Source organism: Notolabrus celidotus, unplaced genomic scaffold (assembly GCF_009762535.1).
Source record: "Notolabrus celidotus isolate fNotCel1 unplaced genomic scaffold, fNotCel1.pri scaffold_154_arrow_ctg1, whole genome shotgun sequence".
Taxonomy (NCBI): domain Eukaryota; kingdom Metazoa; phylum Chordata; class Actinopteri; order Labriformes; family Labridae; genus Notolabrus; species Notolabrus celidotus.
In genome coordinates this window covers 64,530-84,596 of record NW_023260026.1, presented here as the reverse complement: position 1 = coordinate 84,596, position 20,067 = coordinate 64,530, and the positions used below count along the sequence as shown (strand labels likewise).

The window sequence follows — 20,067 nt, the reverse complement described above, 5'->3', positions numbered from 1 at the left end:
GAGTTATCACTCTTTAATACAACTTTGATTTTTCAAAGACTCTGTCATTTTGGTGCTTTTGGACCTATCTGCTGCGTTTGACACTGTCGACCACACAATTCACCCGTCACGCCTTGATAGTTGTGGAATTAAGGGTTTAGCACTCAGTTGGTTTCAATCGTACCTGACAGACAGAAGTCTCTCTGTCCATCTGGGAGATTTTTCCTCTGAGACAGCCCCTCTTACTTGTGGTGTTCCTCAGGGGTCTGTTTTGGGCCCTATCCTGTTCTCATTGTATTTGCTGCCCCTTGGATCTATTTTCCAGAAACATGGCGTCTCTTTTCATTGTTATGTTGATGATGTGCAAATTTATATGCCGTTCAGCTTAAAGAGGAATGGATCCCTGCAGTCCTTGTTCAACTGTTTGAAAGATGTAAAGTTATGGCTGAGCCTAAATTTTCTGCACCTGAATGAGGAAAAGACTGAGGTCATTGTGTTTGGACAGCCCTAACAGTTCGATGGGAGCACTCTCTGCCCTCTCACAGTAAATGTTCACTCCTCTGTAAAGAGCCTTGGAGTTCATTTTGATAGTGCCTTCAAATTTAGGAAACAAATCTCTTCTGTGGTTCAGTCCAGCTTCTTCCAGCTGAGACTCATAGCAAAGGTGAAGGCATATCTCCCTCCTAAGGATCTAGAGAGAGTTGTACACGCCTTTATTACTTCTAGGCTTGATTATTGTAATTCTTTGTATGTGGGCTTAGACATGGCGTCTATTCAGCGCCTGCAGCTTGTACAGAATGCGGCAGCTCGCCTCCTGACTGGCAGGAAACAGAGGGAGCACATCACACCTGTGCTGCATGCTCTCCACTGGCTCCCAGTCCGTCACAGGATTGATTTTAAAGTTGCACTTTTAACGTACAAGGCCCTAAATGGATTGGCACCATCCTACTTGGCTGATCTTCTCCATGCTCACAACCCAACCCGAGCACTGAGGTCAACAAACCAGCTGCTCCTGGATGTGCCTAAAAGTCGCCTTAAAACCCGGGGGGACCGAGCCTTTGCAGCAGCCCCCAAAGCTCTGGAATGGCTTGCCACTCCAATTAAGATCGGCCCCCCTCTGATGAATGTTTTAAATCTTTGTTGAAGACAAATCTCTTCTCTTTGGCCTTCTCCTCGTGAAGAGGACAGTAATATCCTGTTATGTTGTTGTTTATTGTTGTCTTCATGTACTTTTTACCTTGTAAAGCACTTTGGACAACACTGGTTGTTTTTAAATGTGCTTTATAAATAAAGTGGACTTGACTTGACTTTCATCCCATAATTTTGACACTTTATCTCATTTTCATGAGTCACACTCTCCAGATCGTGACTCGCGTTCTTGTAATCATGACTTTTTCTCATAATAACTGCTTTATACCTTACACTGTCATTTGTTTATCTCATATTGTCACCCGGCTCTCATACTGTTCTTCCGGCTGTGTGATGCTTGATTCTGATTGGTCGAAACCCCTTGATGAGGGTTATTAACTGTCACTAACGTGAGCAACGCAAGAGGCAAACTGATCACACGCTAACTGACGAGGAATCACTGGGACTACTTTTTTAAAGGTGACATATCATGCAAAATCAACTTTTTAATGGTTCTCTCCCTGAAATCTGTGTCCCTGTCTACAAACCCCCTGAAAAGTCAAAGACTCCATTCTGCCCCTGTTCTGATTTCTCCACCTTTCTGTAAATGTGTGCTGAAACCAGCCGTTTCAGTTTTCAGTGTTTTTCATACGTCACAACGCCATCCGGTCTGTAACAGGAAGTCAGAGCTCGGAGCTTGTTCAGCCCATAGACTGTATAAAATACAACTCAACCCCTCCTCCGTTTTTCATTCCCTGCACACATGTGTGCTAACAAGGAGCTTAGGAGGGAGGCATGCTAGTTGTAGGCTGTCTTAATAAACACAAAGGTCGCTTTGACTCCCCACGTCTGCAGATTTGAAGATCTAGTGGATGATTTTTAGTTTTCATGGAAAAGTGCTAGCGCTAGTTAGCATAGCCACATAGCTACATGTTGGTAGCTGTGTACCAAGACACACGTCGACATGCTGACAAATAAAACAACAAGAAACACTAAATCTGTGACCAATGGTTCAGAAAGGTCCTGCTGCAGGCGCCTCTCCGTCAGGATCAGATTCTGGATCAGATTCAGAGGGTTGAAGTAACGCGGGTCTGTGAGCAGCCGTGTATATTCAGCCAACATGTAAACATTAGATCAACGAGCTGGAGAGCCGAGGCCACACCCACTTCCTGAGGGGGCGTGGTCAGAGAGAAAACAGACTGTTCTGAGGAGGACTGAAGAAGAGGGTTCTTCAGGCAGACCAAAATCTGATTTCAAAGTGTTTTTTTGAGCATAAACTTTAAAGACATGTTTTGGGGACCTCTTAGACCAATATATGTTGATGAAAAAGAGCAGAATATGTCACCTTTAAATGATTAAAGAGAGTCAGAGTTGCCGACGTGTGGAGGGAGAGAGTTCCAGAGAGTTGGGGCAGCAATGGCAAAAGGCTCTGTCCCCCAAGGTTTGGTGCTTGGACTTGGTGATAGGGGACATGAGGCTGGCATCTGATGGGGAGTGGCGTTTGAGGAGGTTGGTAAGGTATGAGGGGGCGAGGTTATTGAGGGTTTTAAGCAGGATCTTGAAGTGGATTCGTGCTGTATGGGGGGGCCAGTGGAGGTGCTGAAGGATGGGTGTGATGTGAGCTCTGGAGCGGGAGTGGGTGAGTAACCGGGAAGCTGAGTTCTGGACATTTTAAATCAATAAAATTACTAGCCGGGTAAAAAGTCAATCAATCAATCTTTATTTGTATAGCGCCAAATCACAACAAACGTTATCTCAAGACTCTTTTACAAACAGAGCAGGTCTAGACCACTCTATGTCAAATTATGAACAGAGACCCAACACCAAGACAGGATAAGACTCAGTCTGACCCCACCTTAATCCACCATGAGCATTGCACATCACAGTATTTAGCTAGTTACAGTGAAGAGGACAAACTTCCTTTAACAGGCAGAAACCTCCAGCAGGACCAGACTCATGTTAGACACACATCTGCTGAGACCGTGTTGGGTCTGGAAAGACAGATAGAGGGGAGTAAGAGAGAGAAGTGATAGTGATGAGACGAGTAGTAGAAGCTGTTGACACTGGAGTCCAGATCGTCCGCAGCTGGAGGACGTCTACGGCAGCTCAGAGGAATCTACGAGACAAGGGAGCTCAGGGACTCCAGAAAGGTCTATGGTTAGTAACTTTAATGGGACAGGAAGAGTTAAAGTGAGAGACAGGCAGAGAGAGGAGAGAGAGGGAAAGACAGGATCCCAGTGTGTCAGTCTAAGCCTATAGCAGCATAACTAAGATCTGATCCAAGCCTGATCCAGCTCTAACTATAAGCTTTATCAAAAAGGAAAGTTTTAAGCCTACTCTTAAAAGTGGAGAGGGTGTCTGCCTCCCGGACCCTGACTGGTAGATGATTCCAAAGGAGAGGGGCCTGATAACTGAAGGTTCTACCTCCCATACTACTTTTAGAGATTTTAGGTACAACTAGCAAGCCTGCATGTTGGGAGCGTAGAGTTCTAGAGGGGTAATAGGGCACTATGAGCTCTTTAAGATACGAGGGTGTCTGATTTTTAAGGGCTTTGTAGGTAAAAAGAAGGATTTTAAATTCTATTCTACATTTTATTGGGAGTCAGTGTAGAGAAGCTAACACTGGAGAGATGTGCTCTCTCTTCCTAGTTCTAGTCAATACTGGAGCTGCAGCGTTTTGAACTAGCTGAAGAATCTTTAGAGACTTATTGGGGCAGCCTGATAAGAGGGAGTTACAGTAATCTAACCTGGAGGGAACAAATGCATGGACTAGTTTTTCTGCGTCGCTCTGAGACAGGAAGTGTGGACAAGACCCCCCGCTTCTTGTCTGTTGGGATTCTATTTCCCATAACTACCTCCTAACCGTACATTATCCCTTCCATGATGTCTTCAGTCATGCAGGCCTGGATTTGACTTCAATCTTTCTGTTTTTAAAAATCACAATGAGCCTCCAAAGAACGGCGAAATAAAATCCCTGAATGAGAAACTTTTTTCTCACAAACGTGAATCATGAGTTTGCAAAGTCTGTGCTGATCCACCCTCCAACATCCACACCTCTTCCTCCTCTTCTTCGTCTTTGTCAATCTGCCTCCTCTCTCTCTCTCTCCCCCCCCCGCTGCGTCTCCTCCACCTGAGCCTTCCCCGCTGTGGGGAATTGAATTCCTCTCACTGTATGGCTCGGTGCAGCTTGTTTCCATGTTCAGAAATCGGCGCTCATTTCACAAGATTTCACGGCACCGGGTCGACAAATCAGCAGCGGGGGGTCGGGCGTATCACAAAGCACGCTTCATTTAGAATTCACAAAGAGTGAGGGAAGTGGAGGAGCTATACCAAACTCTCAGGGAGCTGGTTTTTCTCTGCTGGCAGTCAGCAAGTTATTGCTTGGAAGGTCGGAGCGTCTCGGCTGCATGTGTGCATGGTAATGTGCACCATGTTTTCATGCACTTGAAAGGGTTTCTGGGACGTAGAAGGCTGCACAGTTTTTCAGTTTTAAACAGAATCTGAGTCCAGGGTTTTGGTGTTTTTTCCCCCTCAAGCGAACAGAAGTGCCACAGGCAGGGACATCAGAGAAGAGTCAGGTGAGAATGATAATGCTCTGCCTGTCTCTCTCATCCCGTCCTGCCAGAACGGCCCAGCCGCAGAATCAGGCAGCGATTAGTCTCCCCTGAGCCGCTCATGAAGGACGATCCAACAGGCCTGTCCTCATTAAGTCTCCATTAGCGGGAGTGTAATGGATTTTTAATGAAGGGGGGAGACGCAAACACAAAGACGAGCTCGACTCGACCCCGACTTCAGCAGGGTGTCACGCCAATCTTCACCCTGAATCATCCTCCTCCTCCTCATCCTCCTCCTCCTCCTCCTGGAACAAATGATACAAGACGATTTGACGGTTTTGTTCTCAGTGAAATAATTCAGCTTTTTATTTTCTGTGATTCTTGAAAGTATGAGATTAGAAAAAGCATCAAAAGAGGAATCAGTAGCATGTTGTTTTCTGTGCTTTCTCTTCTGTTTCATCTCTATTGAGCAGTTTGTTTTCCTGCTTCTCCACGGCACTAAAAATGGTGTAAATGTGGATCTGACAGCGCTGATGAGAACCAGGAGAGGAAACAATCAAATGCTTTTTTTACCCAGAGTGTTTTTTTCTCTCTCTCTCTCGGCTGTGTCGATTCCCATCACACGAGTTGGACAAACACCATTAAAATGCTTTTATTTTTTTCAATCTGAGCGGGAAGTCATTAAAGCTGCAGAGAGACAGACTCACAGATGAGATGAATCCACGTTCACACCCTTAGAAACTCACACACACGGTTTTACATACTTTAACATTTTTATGCACCTTTTTAAAGCTCAAACTGAGAAATTAGAAATGATTTTGCATGAATACCAAATAATGTCTGAAGAGGTTTTCTCACATGCAGTTGAAACATGGAAATTCAAATCAAAACACTTCCACCCCGAAACTAAAATCTGAGATTTGAATTTGCAAATGTGTTTTTTTTGAAAAAACGCCTCGAACCCTGAGGCTTCAAGCTCACACGCCACATTTAATGTAAGAAGAAAAACCTGACATCAGGAGGAGAACAATTACAATGCTACAATGTTACAATGTCATTTATCAGACGCTTTTATCCAAAGTGACGTACATACAAGAACAAGAACAACACAAGCAAAGAACTAGACAAGAGGAAACAAGATCAGTAAGAGGAACAAAGAGCTTCAAGTCCATTTGGGTGCAGGTACTGCCAAGCAGTGTAAAGGCAATGCACAAAGTAAATAAGGAACATCTACAATGAAGCAACCAAACCATTTAAGACCTTCCATTATCATCATCAACAATTAACATCACCACAATAATGACCAAAGTACCAAGTGCTGGGTCACTCCAGACCTGAACACAGAGTCCCAGAGTAGAGCAGGTCAGTGTGATATAAGCATGAACCAGCATTTCTAACTCTGCGTGTGAGACCAGGGATTTAATTCTGGCGATGTTTCTTCAGTGGAAGAAGCATGAGCTGGTTATTTATTCAATGTGTTGGTCTAAAAGTAATCCATGATGAAAAGTAGCACCAAGGTTTCTGGGAGGTTTTTTCACAGACGTAGAAAAATAACCCAAATTATCAGTAACCTTGGCCGCGCTGCTGTCGGAGGGTTTTAAAGGGGACATATCACGCTTTTTTCATCAACATATATTGGTCTAAGAGGTCCCCAAAACATGTCTTTAAAGTTTATGCTCAAAAAAACACTTTGAAATCAGATTTTGGCATGCCTGAAAAGCCCTCTTCTTCATTCCTCATCAGAACAGTCTGTTTTCTCTCTGACCACGCCCCCTCCGGAAGTGGATGTGCCTCGGCTCTCCAGCACGTTGATCTAATGTTTACATGTTGGCTGAATATACACGGCTGCTCACAGACCCGCGTTACTTCAACCCTCTGAATCTGATCCTGACGGAGAGGCGCCTGTAGCAGGACGTTTCTGAACGATTGGTCACAGATTTAGTGTTTCTTGTTATTTTATTTATCAGTATGTCGACGTGTGTCTTGGTACACAGCTACGAACATGTAGCTATGTGGCTATGCTAACTAGCGCTAGCACTTATCCATGATAAATAAAAATCATCCACTAGATCTTCAAATCTGCAGACGTGGGGAGTCAAAGCGACCTCTGCCAGAAAGGCAGCAGGACCTTCTATGAAGGATTGGTCACAGATTTAGTGTTTCTTGTTGTTTTATTTGTCAGTATGTCGACGTGTGTCTTGGTACACAGCTACAGCTACAGCTACAGCTACAGCTATGAACATATAGCTATGTGGCTATGCTAACTAGCGCTAGCACTTATCCATGACAAATAAAAATCATCCACTATATCTTCAAATCTGCAGACGTGGGGAGTCAAAGCGACCTTTGTGTTTATTAAGACAGCCTACAACTAGCATGCCTCCCTCCTAAGCTCCTTGTTAGCACACATGTGTGCAGGGAATGAAAAACGGAGGAGGGGTTGAGTTGTATTTTATACAGTCTATGGGCTGAACAAGCTCTGAGCTCTGACTCCGTGACAGACCGGATATTGTTGTTACGTAACAAAAACACTGAAGTCTGAAACGGCTCGTTTCACACACATTTACAGAAAGGTGGAGAAATCAGAACAGGGGCAGAATGGATTTTTTTCATTCTCGGGGGGTTTGTAGACATGCCAGAGACACATATTTCAGGTAGAGAACCATTAAAAAGTCAATTTTGCATGATATGTCACCTTTAACTGGACCCGCTCAAGACGGTAGAGATGACAATGGACTTCAGGAGAAGCCTCTGTAAATATACATGCAACAATTCTCCAAGCACCATTCCATATTTCTATTTATTGTATTATTTAACTACTATTTTTATAATGTAAAAACTACCTCTGCAACTCACCACTGCACTTTATCATATTATTTTAGCCTGTACATATTAGTCAAGCCTATTTGTTGTTCTTTTGTATTTATAGCTGATGTTATTATTATTTTTTTATTTATTTTTAATTTGTAGGTCTTATTCTTATGCCTTGTACAAAGAGAGCACAGTTTACTAAAGTCACATTCCTTGTGTGTTCAAGCATACTTGGCCAATAAAGCTGATTCTGATTCTGATTCTGAAATTGTCATTCATGGAGTCCTGTAAGAAGATAAGCAGTGTCATCCACCTCACCTGTCAGGGGGTCATAATGCTCTGGCTGATCCGTGCACGAGCCCTGTATCAGTCCCACAGGTTCCATCGCTCCCTGAATGTCACCTCTCACCGTCACAGGATGTGCAATTCTTTCTCGTCTCCCCACCTGCTCCTCATCATAATTAACACAGCTATTGATTCCATTTAACAGCTTTTAAAAACTCACTGCGTTTGATTTAAAGGAGGGAAGACGCCCCGCTTAATTGCAGCCTCCAAGAGGTCAGTTCTAATTAATGTTTTGACTCCGTAATGCGGGCGTGATTATCAAAGAGTTTAAACCTTGCATACTAAACACGAGTCACCATCAGAGACTGCTGAAGGTTTTCCTCTCTCAAAGGTTTTTCGTTTCATCTGCAACAAACCTGAACACACCAGACGCCTGCAGAGCACACGGCTAATAAAAGAGCCAAATCAATCATGATTACCTCCAGGAGGAGAAATCTACAGTAGCTCAGTCTGAAGCTTGTTCTCTAAATGAATGGAGAATTAATAGGAGTGAAGGTCAATCACTCGGGATCATCTGCCGTGGTATCACTCGGCTCTGAAGGCAACGCAGAGGCTCGATTAAAAGTCTCTTATATCGATGGATTCACTGATGGAAGCTTGATCTCTGTGCACAACAGCTTCTCACCTTGAGACAGATTCCCTTTTAATAAAAACCTCGGGATGATGGGTAAATACGAGCGCTCCCAACGTCCTCATAAGTCATAAGTCTCCCATGATTGAATGTGTGGTAACAGTGAGGGAGAAAACTGTGGACATAACGGGAGGTCTGCAGGGATCAATACAACATTACCACCTAATTGTCTTGACAATAATTACAATTAGCAGTGAATGGTCCCCACAAGACCGCTGAAGGAGATAAAAACTGCTCCCCAGAACCGCTCTCCTTGTTTTCAAGCCTGAATGGAGCGTAAGGAGGATCGGACCACAAAGCCGGCCTTCCCTCCCCGTGATCAGTTCACAGGTGTTTCTAAAAATAATTAGGGCCCCAGCACCGCTGGTGGCGAAGGCCCTATTGTAACCCTAAGGATTGCTCTTTCTTCCGCCACTTAATACGCATTTTTGCCCCCCTGAACGTGAATGAAAGCGCGCATATTTTTGCACACTCATCAGGTCTGGTTAAAATTGCAAGTTATTATAGGTCTCGCAAAAAAATTCTCAGTAGCGCCCCCTAGAGGTAAAAATAACATCCTACGCATAGAGGTTTTTTGAGCTACATCCATGAAAAGTACTACACATATTCATGGCATCAGGACGCACAAAAAAGCCTCTTGCACCCATATTCGAAACTCAACAGGAAGAGCGCCACCTAGCTTTGAACATGAAAAATGGGGCCAAAATGGGTCTGTGCAAGGGTGCATACTTTTGCTAATTTCTCCTAGAGCTTTTCTCTGATTCAGTCCAAACTCGGCACATTCTATCGTAAACCCATTGGTAACACTTTATATTAACTACACACTTTTAAGCATTAAATAAGCATTAATTAATACTTAACTCATCATCTGTAAAGCATTGTTCATACATTAACACTCATTTATATATCATGTACAAACACAGTTATAAATGTTTTATTATTCATGAATATGACTCTCTATAATGTGTTAACTAACTCTTTGTTCATACTTTATAAATGATGGATTCACCAAATACAAATGAGCTATTATGGTCATTATAAAGCAGTTATAAACACATTTACAGGTTATGATTCTAACATTTAGTAAGGGTTAGTGAACACCTTATTACATAGCAAATTATGATTAATCAAGGTAGTCACAAAGTACTTATAAGCTGCTTGTTCATGGTTTTGTGAGCTGATCTAAAGTGAGGACTTTTTATGCTTTACAAATAATTCATTAATGAGATTTAAGACCAGCAGCACCTTAAAACACAGAATCCAAGTTATTGTTCAGTTTTGCAGCTGCATTTTAACTTGTGTTTATAAATGGTTTCATACAGCCAGAGTTTAAATGTTACTGTGTCTTTTTATATATTTGATATGTCATATTTTATTTGAGTTTTTCCACTGTGAGCACTTTAAGTTTCAGAGATTTTCTTTTTCAGTTGCAGAGTATTTTAAGTTCATATGAAGAGTTATTTTGATAAACGCGGTTTTATACAGAGGTTGTTTCCTTTTAATAAACTCAAGTTTAAGCCCATGTGTTGTGTCTGTTTCCTTATTCTAATGAATCAGTATCTGTGACTTCTGTGTTTTAAGGTGCTGCTGGTCTTAAATCTCATTAATGAATTCTTTGTAATGTATTAATTAATGCTTATTTAATGCTTAACTAATGCTTAAAAGTGTGTAGTTAATATAAAGTGTTACCAACCCATTGACGATTAATACAAAGTAAAGGCATTCCGTTCAGAAGAAAGATGTGGGCGTGTCAGACTTTGGGGCGGGGCATAAAAAAAAACCGACGGAAAATTGATTTTTGTGACTTTAAAATGCACGTAATTTCACCTCATCCAACACACTCATCAGTGCTGGGGAAATTGTGACATTTTATGGGTTTCGCAAAAAAAGTTGAAAAAATGTGCTCACTAGCGCCCCCTACAGGTTTCAAAAAACCCTCCCCATAGGGGTTATTTTGAGCTACACGCTTGAAAAATTTTACACATATTCATGGCATCAGGACGCACAAAAAAGCCTCTTGCACCCATATCCCAAACTCAACAGGAAGAGCGCCACCTAGCTTTGAACATAAGGGTCAAAATAAGGGTGCATACTTTCGTTATCTTCTCCAAAGCCACTTCTCTGATTCAGTCCAAACCAAGGGCAGCCTATAGGAGACACACTGACGATTAAAAACTGTTCCAAGAATTCTGTTCAGACTAAAATTGTGGGCGTGGCAGGCGTTGAGGCGGGGCATGAAACGCACATACAGCTTTGAATGTGAAGAATGACGCCCAAATAAGGGCGCATACTTTTGAGAGCTCCTCCTAGAATTTTTCTCCAATTCAGTCCAAACAAGGCACATTCTATAGCCGACATACTGACGATTACATTATTGTTAAAGGAATTGTGTTCAGACTAAAATTGTGGGCGTGGCTTACTGTCAAGTTTGGAGGTTTTCTTGGCAATCTGCCAAAAACTTGGAACATTTGCAACACCTGAGGCAGTATAGACTCTCAGATCTTGCTTTCGCATCATGTAGTGGCAAATATCAGGCGACGGTTTACACGTAGGCGGCGGCTGCAGGTGTGCGAGGGCCCGTTCATCGCCGCTTGCGGCTTTAATTGTATCTTATCTTTCATTCACGCTTCTATTTGTTTCAATCAATCAATCAATCAATCAATCTTTATTTGTATAGCGCCAAATCACAACAAACGTTATCTCAAGACTCTTTTACAAACAGAGCAGGTCTAGACCACTCTATGTCAAATTATGAACAGAGACCCAACACCAAGACAGGATCAGATGTGGAGCAGTCAGCGCCTGATCAAAGACGAATCAGATACTCTCTCTAATCTGTCTTTACTCCCTCAAAGTCTCAGGCCTTCTGCAGGATGTTTGTCAGAGGAAGTTGAATGCAGCGATAATGTCATGCATATGAACATGACAGCAGATCTCTTGGGGTTAGAATGATCTGCGAACAGCTAAAGTCCCTTTCACCTCAAGGTAGACCTCATTAAGGTGGTTGAACATCCTGCTCAGGGAGCCAGGCGCCATCTTGTCTGGAATCATATCGACATCCAAAGGTGCACACAGCTCCCCTCCTCCTCCATGAGCCGGGTCTGGATGAACCGTCCTGCTGCTTCCAGCTTCTTGAGGCAGATCAGAGTCCAGTTTGATGACCTGATAGCTCTGATCAGTACCAGGATTCCTCTGATGGACACCAACCACCGGCGTTCTGTTTCAGCTGTGGAGCGTCTGCTGCACGATTCAGAAATGCCTGAGGAAGTCCGAAACAAACGAATGAAATGATGTGACGACAGCATGAGCAGAGCACCACGCAGCATTTAGCAAGTTACAGTGGCAAGGACAAACTTCCTTTAACAGGCAGAAACCTCCAGCAGGACCAGACTCATGTTAGACACACATCTGCTGAGACCGTGTTGGGTCTTGAAAAAGGGATAGAGGGGAAGAAGAGAGAGAGGTGATAGTAATAGAAGCTGTTAAGTCATTAAGCTGCTGGAGTCATGTTAAAGCTGGGGTTGGTGTTCAGATTTAGATCCACTTTTTGTTCTCCTGGTTAAAATGATCTTTATGTCCTGATGGTAATCAATACATGATGTGTTCTTAAAAAAAAAGCTGCTATCTACAGCCGGAGTAAACCTGGGAAAACACCAACCAATCACCGCTTTTGGGTGCCAAAATTTTAAACCAATCAGATCCCGTCCTGCCGTTCTGCCCGCCTCCTGCAGAGCGTACATTTCCCCGGTGTGCAGGGAATCCTGAGGAATGCTACATTCAAATTCATGCTAGTTTTCCGAGACTACCAACCCTGGCTTTTAGTAAAGTATTTTAAATCTTCACGATTATCACTCATAGCTCATGAAAACCAGAAATCCAGTACCTCATATTATTAGAATATTTCCAAAGATCAATCAACAAAGAATTTAAAGGTGACATATCATGCAAAATTGACTTTTTAATGGTTCTTTACCTGAAATCTGTGTCCCTGTCTACAAACCCCCCTAAATGAAAAGAATCCATTCTGCCCCTGTTCTGATTTCTCCACCTTTCTGTAAATGTGTGCTGAAACCAGCCGTTTCAGTTTTCAGTGTTTTTCATACGTCACAACGCCATCCGGTCTGTAACAGGAAGTCAGAGCTCGGAGCTTGTTCAGCCCATAGACTGTATAAAATACAACTCAACCCCTCCTCCGTTTTTCATTCCCTGCACAAATGTGTGCTAACAAGGAGCTTAGGAGGGAGGCATGCTAGTTGTAGGCTGTCTTAATAAACACAAAGGTCGCTTTGACTCCCCACGTCTGCAGATTTGAAGATCTAGTGGATGATTTTTATATATCATGGATAAGTGCTAGCGCTAGTTAGCATAGCCACATAGCTACATGTTTGTAGCTGTGTACCAAGACAAACGTCTACATACTGATAAATAAAACAACAAGAAACACTAAATCTGTGACCAATGGTTCAGAAAGGTCCTGCTGCAGGCGCCTCTCCATCAGGATCAGATTCTGGATCAGATTCAGAGGGTTGAAGTAACGCGGGTCTGTGAGCAGCCGTGTATATTCAGCCAACATGTAAACATTAGATCAACGTGCTGGACAGCCGAGGCCACACCCACTTCCTGAGGGGGCGTGGTCAGAGAGAAAACAGACTGTTCTGATGAGGAATGAAGAAGAGGGGTTTTCAGGCAGACCAAAATCTGATTTCAAAGTGTTTTTTTGAGCATAAACTTTAAAGACATGTTTTGGGGACCTCTTAGACCAATATATGTTGATGAAAAAAGTGTGATATGTCACCTTTAAAAACACAGGAATATCCACTGTCTGTACAGTATGTTCATTTAAACCAGTGGTCCCCAAACTACGGCCCGGCCCCCTGAACAATAGCCTACCAGAGACGGTTATTTGGTTATTATTTATTTCACAAATAGTGTTATTTATTTCCTGACTTTTTTCTGTGAAGATCCCGGAAAGGGTTATTAATATTTGGTTATGTGTGGCTTTCTGGAAAACAATAAATGTTTTACGTTTAGGCACCCCTGCGATAGTCACACTTTTTCTGTTACAAACTGACCCCGGCCCCCATCAGAGAAGGGAAAAAATTATGTGGCCCTCACAGGAAAAAGTTTGGGGACCCCTGATTTAAACTCTCAGGACTTGGTTTGAGCTCCTTTACGTAAGGGATAATGTATGAGTTAAAGCAGGTTGTAATGGGAAAAAGAATCCCAACAGGGTGAGACAAGACCCCGGCGTGAAGCGGTGGGGTCTTGGCCACTCAGCAAACCACTCACTAGAAGTTTTGGCGCTGCTGGCAGGTGCTAAGTCCTGCTGGAAAGATGGAAACATGAGAGGCTCTACAGTGTCCCGATCGATGTCGTGATGAATCTGGACTTGATAGAACTGTGTGAGTGGACCCTGTGCCTCTCCACTCTTCCTCCAGACTCTGGATCCTTGATTTCCAGAGCAACAGTCCAGTTCAATCCAATTAGCGTTTTCCCTGCGGTAATCCCTGAATCAAGGATTCTCCTCCTCCTCTTCTCTTCATCCATGTTGTCTTTCTGGTCCTCTGAAAACCTCTGACCTGTTGACTCCAGGCCTGGCTCCGCTCATCATGACTTTGGTTTGTTGTTGTAGTTAAGTGAAATACGATCTGGTGATAACACAGTGTTTTATTCTGAAAATTAACCGGATGTTTTCATTTTGTTTTGGTGAAACATCTACATGCTCCCCTTAGGTCAGATAATAAGAAACAACCAAATAAAATACCATAGCTATGCAGATGACACACACATTTACATCACCATATCACCAGGGGATTATAGTCCCATACAAACACTGAGTAAATGCATTGAACAAATCAATGACTGGACGAGAGACAGAACTTTCTTCAGTTAAACAAAGAAAAAACTGAAATGATTGTTTTTGGAGGAAGAAAGGTTAAAGGTTACCGCTCAGCTCCAATCTGCACAGATGAAATGTTCAAACCAAGCCAGAAACCTTGGTGTAGTCATAGACTCAGACCTTAATTTCAGCAGCCACATTAAGACAATTACAAAGTCAGCCTATTATCACCTTCAGAATATATCAAGGATTAAAGGACTCATGTCTCAGCAGGATGCAGAAAAACTCCTCCATGCATTTATCTTTAGCAGACTAGACTACTGTAACGGGGTCTTTACAGGACTCCCTAAAAAGTCCATCAGACGGCTGCAGCTCATACAGAATGCTGCTGCTCGAGTCCTAACAAGGACCAACAAAGTAGACCACATCACTCCAGTTCTTAGATCTCTACACTGGCTTCCTGTCTGTCAGAGAATAGACTTTAAAATCCTGCTGATGGTTTATAAAGACCTGAATGGTTTAGGCCCAAAATACATTGCTGATCTGCTACTACTTTATGAACCACCTCGACCTCTGAGGTCCTCAGGTACTGGTCTGCTTTCAGTCCCTCGAGTCAGAAGGAAACATGGTGAAGCAGCGTTTAGTCGTTATGCTCCACATATCTGGAACACACTCCCTGAAAGCTGCAGGTCTGCTCCAACTCTCACCTCTTTTAAATCAAAGACTAAGACTTTTTTATTTGCCACTGCCTTCCTATCTTAGATTATTTTAACTCACTTTAAATTAAAATTTTAATTTAATTTCTAATATATTTCTAATTTTCCTTTTCTTTTCTGTTTTATTATATTTGTCATTTTAATTATGTTCTTTTATGCTTGTCTGAATGTCTCCAATGCTTTTAATGTTTTAATGTAAAGCACATTGAGTTGCCCTCGTGTATGAAATGCACTATACAAATAAAGCTGCCTTGCCTTGCCTTGAAACCTGACTTCCTGTCCCGCTCCATCTGCTCTCTTGAGATTGATGCGTCGTGCTCCGGCATCCGGCAACAAATAGAAGTCTTGTGTATCTGATCCGGAGGACTCCGATCTCCTGGATCAGAGACGCAGCTGGAACGCAACGGAACAGATCCAGTGGAAGTTAACACATTGACTAGAATAGAAACCTATCAGATCCGGTGCTGTGGCGGATCAGAGATGGACTGGGCACGGTGTAGTCTCTCTCCTGAAGACGTCTGTGCGGGGTGGCTCTTGCTGCTCTGACTCCAGACTCAGTCCACTCCTCGTGAAGCTCTCCAAAGGTCTTGAACTGAGTTTTCATGACAATCCTCTGAAGGCTTCGGTCATCCCTTTGGCTTGTGCACACTTTTCCCTTCAGGTCAACGACACAGCTCTCGTGGAGCGTGTCGACGATCGTCTTGTGGACATCTGTCATCTCTCAAAAAATGTGAGACATGCATTTTAAAGAGTTTGTTCTGCACGCCATAATGATCAAAATTAAAATATAAAATGCTTCAAACATTTGAGTTTACACCTGAGTCTATATTTTTGTTAGATGCACCTGCAAACATAAATCCCCTTTAAGTTCAACATCTAGTTATTACATGTGCAGCCTTCAGGCCCCCGAGGCGGCCAACAATAACCTACTCTAAACAACACACGTGGACCAGACTGTCAGACGCCCGGTCTTCGACATGTCTGCATCATTATATTTACAGATTGTAACTTCCACAGTCCGGGGCCAGAGCCATTGTTAGCAGAACCTTTTGAAGTGAAAGGTCATCCGACAGTAACTTGTTTCCCAGATGAAAGGCTGCAGATAATTGGAGCAGGTTCAGAGACAAGCCTGAACAAATGCACCTGAAACACGAGGACGGAGGTAAAATGGAAAAATGTGAGTCAAAGCAGAGAGAGAGAGAAGAAAAGACAGGATCAAAAGGAGAGCACGTATAGCAGCCTGTAATAAAGCCACAATTTGCAATGTCTGCTTTAGTCTCAGTCTGACCTGCCGGGCTGCCACCTTGGATTTGGGGAAAAGAGGGACACTTGGAGGGCAATCTTGTCTTCTTCTGGTGAACCTTCTTTGGTCATAAAAGTTTCAATGGCTGCCTTTTTGTTTGTTTGATTCCACATCTTGATGCTTTTTAGTTTTGGCATGGATTTCCAAAGCCGTTCATATTTTACAGAGATTTTCGCCGGACACAAAACTCCCTGGGTCAGCCGTACTCATTGAAGCTCTGACAGTGTATGGTATGGTAGTGTATGTTTTTTTTTCATGTTGGTGGCATGCATGTACAGTCATGGCCAAAAGTTTTGAGAATGACACAACTATTCATTTTCACAAAGTCTGCTGTTTCAGTTTTTATAATGGCAATTTGCATATACTCCAGAATGTTATGAGGAGTGATCAGCTCAACTGCAATTAATTGCAAAGTCCCTCTTTGCCTTGAAAATGAACTTTATCACCAAAAACACATTTCCACTGCATTTCAGCCCTGCCACAAAAGGACCAGCTAACATCATTTCAATGACACACAGGTGTCACACACATTAACACAGGTGTGGGTGTTGATGAGGACAAGGCTGGCGATCAATCTGTCATGATTGAGTGACTGGACACTTTAAAAGGAAGATGGTGCATGACACCATTGTTCCTCATCTGTTAGCCATGGTTACCTGCAAGGAAACACGTGCAGCCATCATTGTATTGCACAAAAAGGGCCTAACAGGGAAGTTTATAGCAGCGAGTAAGATTGCACCTCAGTCAACCGTCTATCCAATTATCAAGAACTTCAAGGAGAGAGGTTCAGTTGTTGCCAAACAGGCTCCAGGGCGCCCAAGAAAGTCCAGCAAGCGCCAGGACCGTCTCCTGAAGGTGTTACAGCTGCGGGATCGGGCCACCACCAGTGCAGAGCTTGCTCAGGAATGGCAGCAGGCAGGTGTGAGTGCATCTGCACGCACAGTGAGGCGAAGACTTTTGGAGGAAGGCCTGGTGTCAAGGAGGGCAGCAAAGAAGCCACTTCTCTCCAGTAAAAACATCAGGGACAGACTGATATTCTGCAGAAGGTACAGGGACTGGACTGCTGAGGACTGGGGTAAAGTCATTTTCTCTGATGAATCCCCTTTCCCATTGTTTGGGGCATCTGGAGGAAGGCTTGTTCGGAGAAGACGAGGTGAGCGCTACCATCGGTCCTGTCTCTTGCCAACAGTGAAGCATCCTGAGACCATTCATGTGTGGGGTTGCTTTTGGGTCAAGGGAGTGGGCTCTCTCACAATCTTGCCTAAAAACACAGCCATGAATAAAGAATGGTACCAGAACGTCCTCCCAGAGCAACTTCTCCCAACCATCCAAGGGCAGTTTGGTGATGAAGAATGCCTTTTCCAGCATGATGGAGCACCTTGCCATAAAGCAAAAGTCATAACAAAATGGCTCGGGGACAAAACATTAAGATTTTGGGCCCTTGGCCAGGAAACTCCCCAGATCTTAATCCCATTGAGAACTTGTGGTCAATCCTCAAGAGGCGGGTGGACAATCAAAAACCCACAAATTCTGACAAACTCCAAGCATTGATTATGCAAGAATGGACTGCCATCAGTCAGGATTTGGTCCAGAAGTTGATTGACAGCATGTCAGGGAGAATTGCAGAGGTCTTGAAAAAGAAGGGTCAACACTGCAAATATTGACTTATTGCATGAATTCTGTGTAATTCTCAATAAAAGCTTTTGATACTTGTGAAATGCTTCTAATTGTATTTCATTATACCATAGAAACATCTGACAAAAACACCTAAAAACCCTGAAGCAGCAGACTTTGTTAAAATGTAATATTTGTGTCATTCTCAAAACTTTTGGCCATGACTGTATTTGCTCCATCTCCTTCCTCGTCAGTCGTCTCTCCTCCCATTTCAAACGGAGACGCCAAACGTTCGTGAAAAGAAGACATCAGCACAGTGTGCGTCAGTCAATTCAGCTTCCTGTCTCTCTTCGGTCCAGTTTCCCTCCCTGCTTGAGCCGCTTTGAGCTCTAGAGCATGCAAGTGATGTACGCATAGACGGGAAGAAAACAGAGACTATTTTAAAATACGGGGTTCCCACGCATCCTGGAAAACCTGGAAAACAGTTGACCAGTTTTCCAGTCCTGGAAAACACACCTGGAAATTGGGAGAAAAAGTCAAATGTCCTGGAAAATGATTCCAACATGACCGGGTACGACCTGACATGATTTAAAAAACACATCCCCATTCATTGAAAGCTGAGTGTATGCTGTGCTGGAATCTTTTCTCCCTCACTTGGTCATAGTCATGCATTCACAGAAAACGGGGGTAGGCTATATTGTGGATGTTTTATGGTAAATGAACCTCTTTTGATTCAAAGAGTCTTATATTTAAGTTAAAGAGTGACCCCTGCAGAGAGCTCGGGGGTCTGTGCCTCACAACTTTCCCTGCAGGCTGAGAGCTCAGTTACCGTACTGTAGCTGGTAGGAGCGCAAACTCCTGCTAGTGAAAACAAACATTACCAAAAGAGTGACACTGCTGCACAGAAATGCAGACATCGCTGATCACAACAGACATCGTCATGCAGAAAGACAGTTTAAAGGTGACATATCACGCTTCTTTCATCAACATATATTGGTCTAAGAGGTCCCCAAAACATGTCTTTAAAGTTTATGCTCAAAAAAACACTTTGAAATCAGATTTTGGTCTGCCTGAAGAACCCTCTTCTTCAGCCCTGCTCAGAACGGTCTGTTTTCTCTCTGACCACGCCCCCTCAGGAAGTGGGTGCGGCCTCGGCTGTCCAGCACGTTGATCTAATGTTTACATGTTGGCTGAATATACACGGCTGGATATACTAATATTCAGTCATGTTGTTCTTTAGGAGAAGCTCTGCTCTAAAGGAGCTGTTTCATTGTGTGCATGGAGTTTGAGGAGGAAGATTTATATCTGATTTAAAGAAACAGTGTCTGAAAACTGAAACCCACCCTTAAAAACAACAACTTCTCTTTCTTTCTTTCTTTCTCTTTCTTTCTCTTTCTTTCTTTCTTTATTACTTTCTTGCTTTCTTACTTGCCTTCTTTCTTTCTTTCTATCTTTCTTTCTTTCTTTCTTTCTCTTTCTTTCTTTCTACTTTCTTTCTCTTTCTCTTTCCTTCTTTTTTTCTTTCTTTCGTTTTTTTCTTTCTTTCCTTCTTTCTTTCTTTCTTTCCTTCTTTCTTTGTTTCTCTTTCTTTCTTTCCTACTTTCTTTCTCTTTCTCTTTCTTTCCTTCTTCTTTCCTTTCTTCTTCTTTCTTTCTTTCTTCTTTCTTTTCTTTCTTCTCTTCTTTGTTTCTCTTCTTTTCTTTCCTACTTTTCTTTCTTTTTCTCTTTCTCTCTCTTTCTTTCCTTCTCTTTCTTTCTTTTCTTCTCTTCTCTTTCTCTTTCTTTCCTTCTTTCTTTCTTTCTTTCCTTCTTTCTTTCTTTCTTTCTTTCTTTCTTTCCTTCTTTCTTTCTTTCTTTTTCTTTCTTTCTTTCCTTCTTTCTTTCTCTTTCTTTCTTTCTTTCTTTTATTCTTTCTTTTTCTTTCTTTCTTTTTTCCGTCTTTCTTTCTTTCCTTTTTGTCTTTCTTTCTCTTTCTTTCTTTTTTTCTTTCTTTCTCCTTCTTTTCTTCTTTCTTTCCTTTCCTTCTTTCCTTCTTTCTTTCTTTCTTTCTTTTTTTCTTTCTTTCTCCTTCTTTTCTTCTTTCTTTCCTTTCCTTCTTTCTTTCTTTCTTTCTTTTTTCTTTCTTTCTCCTTCTTTTCTTCTTTCTT

At 42.6% G+C, this 20,067-nt stretch overlaps 1 protein-coding gene across 1 annotated transcript in view; it reads left to right on the top strand.

Moving 5' to 3' along the window:
* The window catches only part of LOC117808805 (5-hydroxytryptamine receptor 3A-like), a 43,965-nt gene that overhangs the window by 13,861 nt on the left and 10,037 nt on the right, over positions 1-20,067 (top strand). The window lies entirely within an intron of this gene.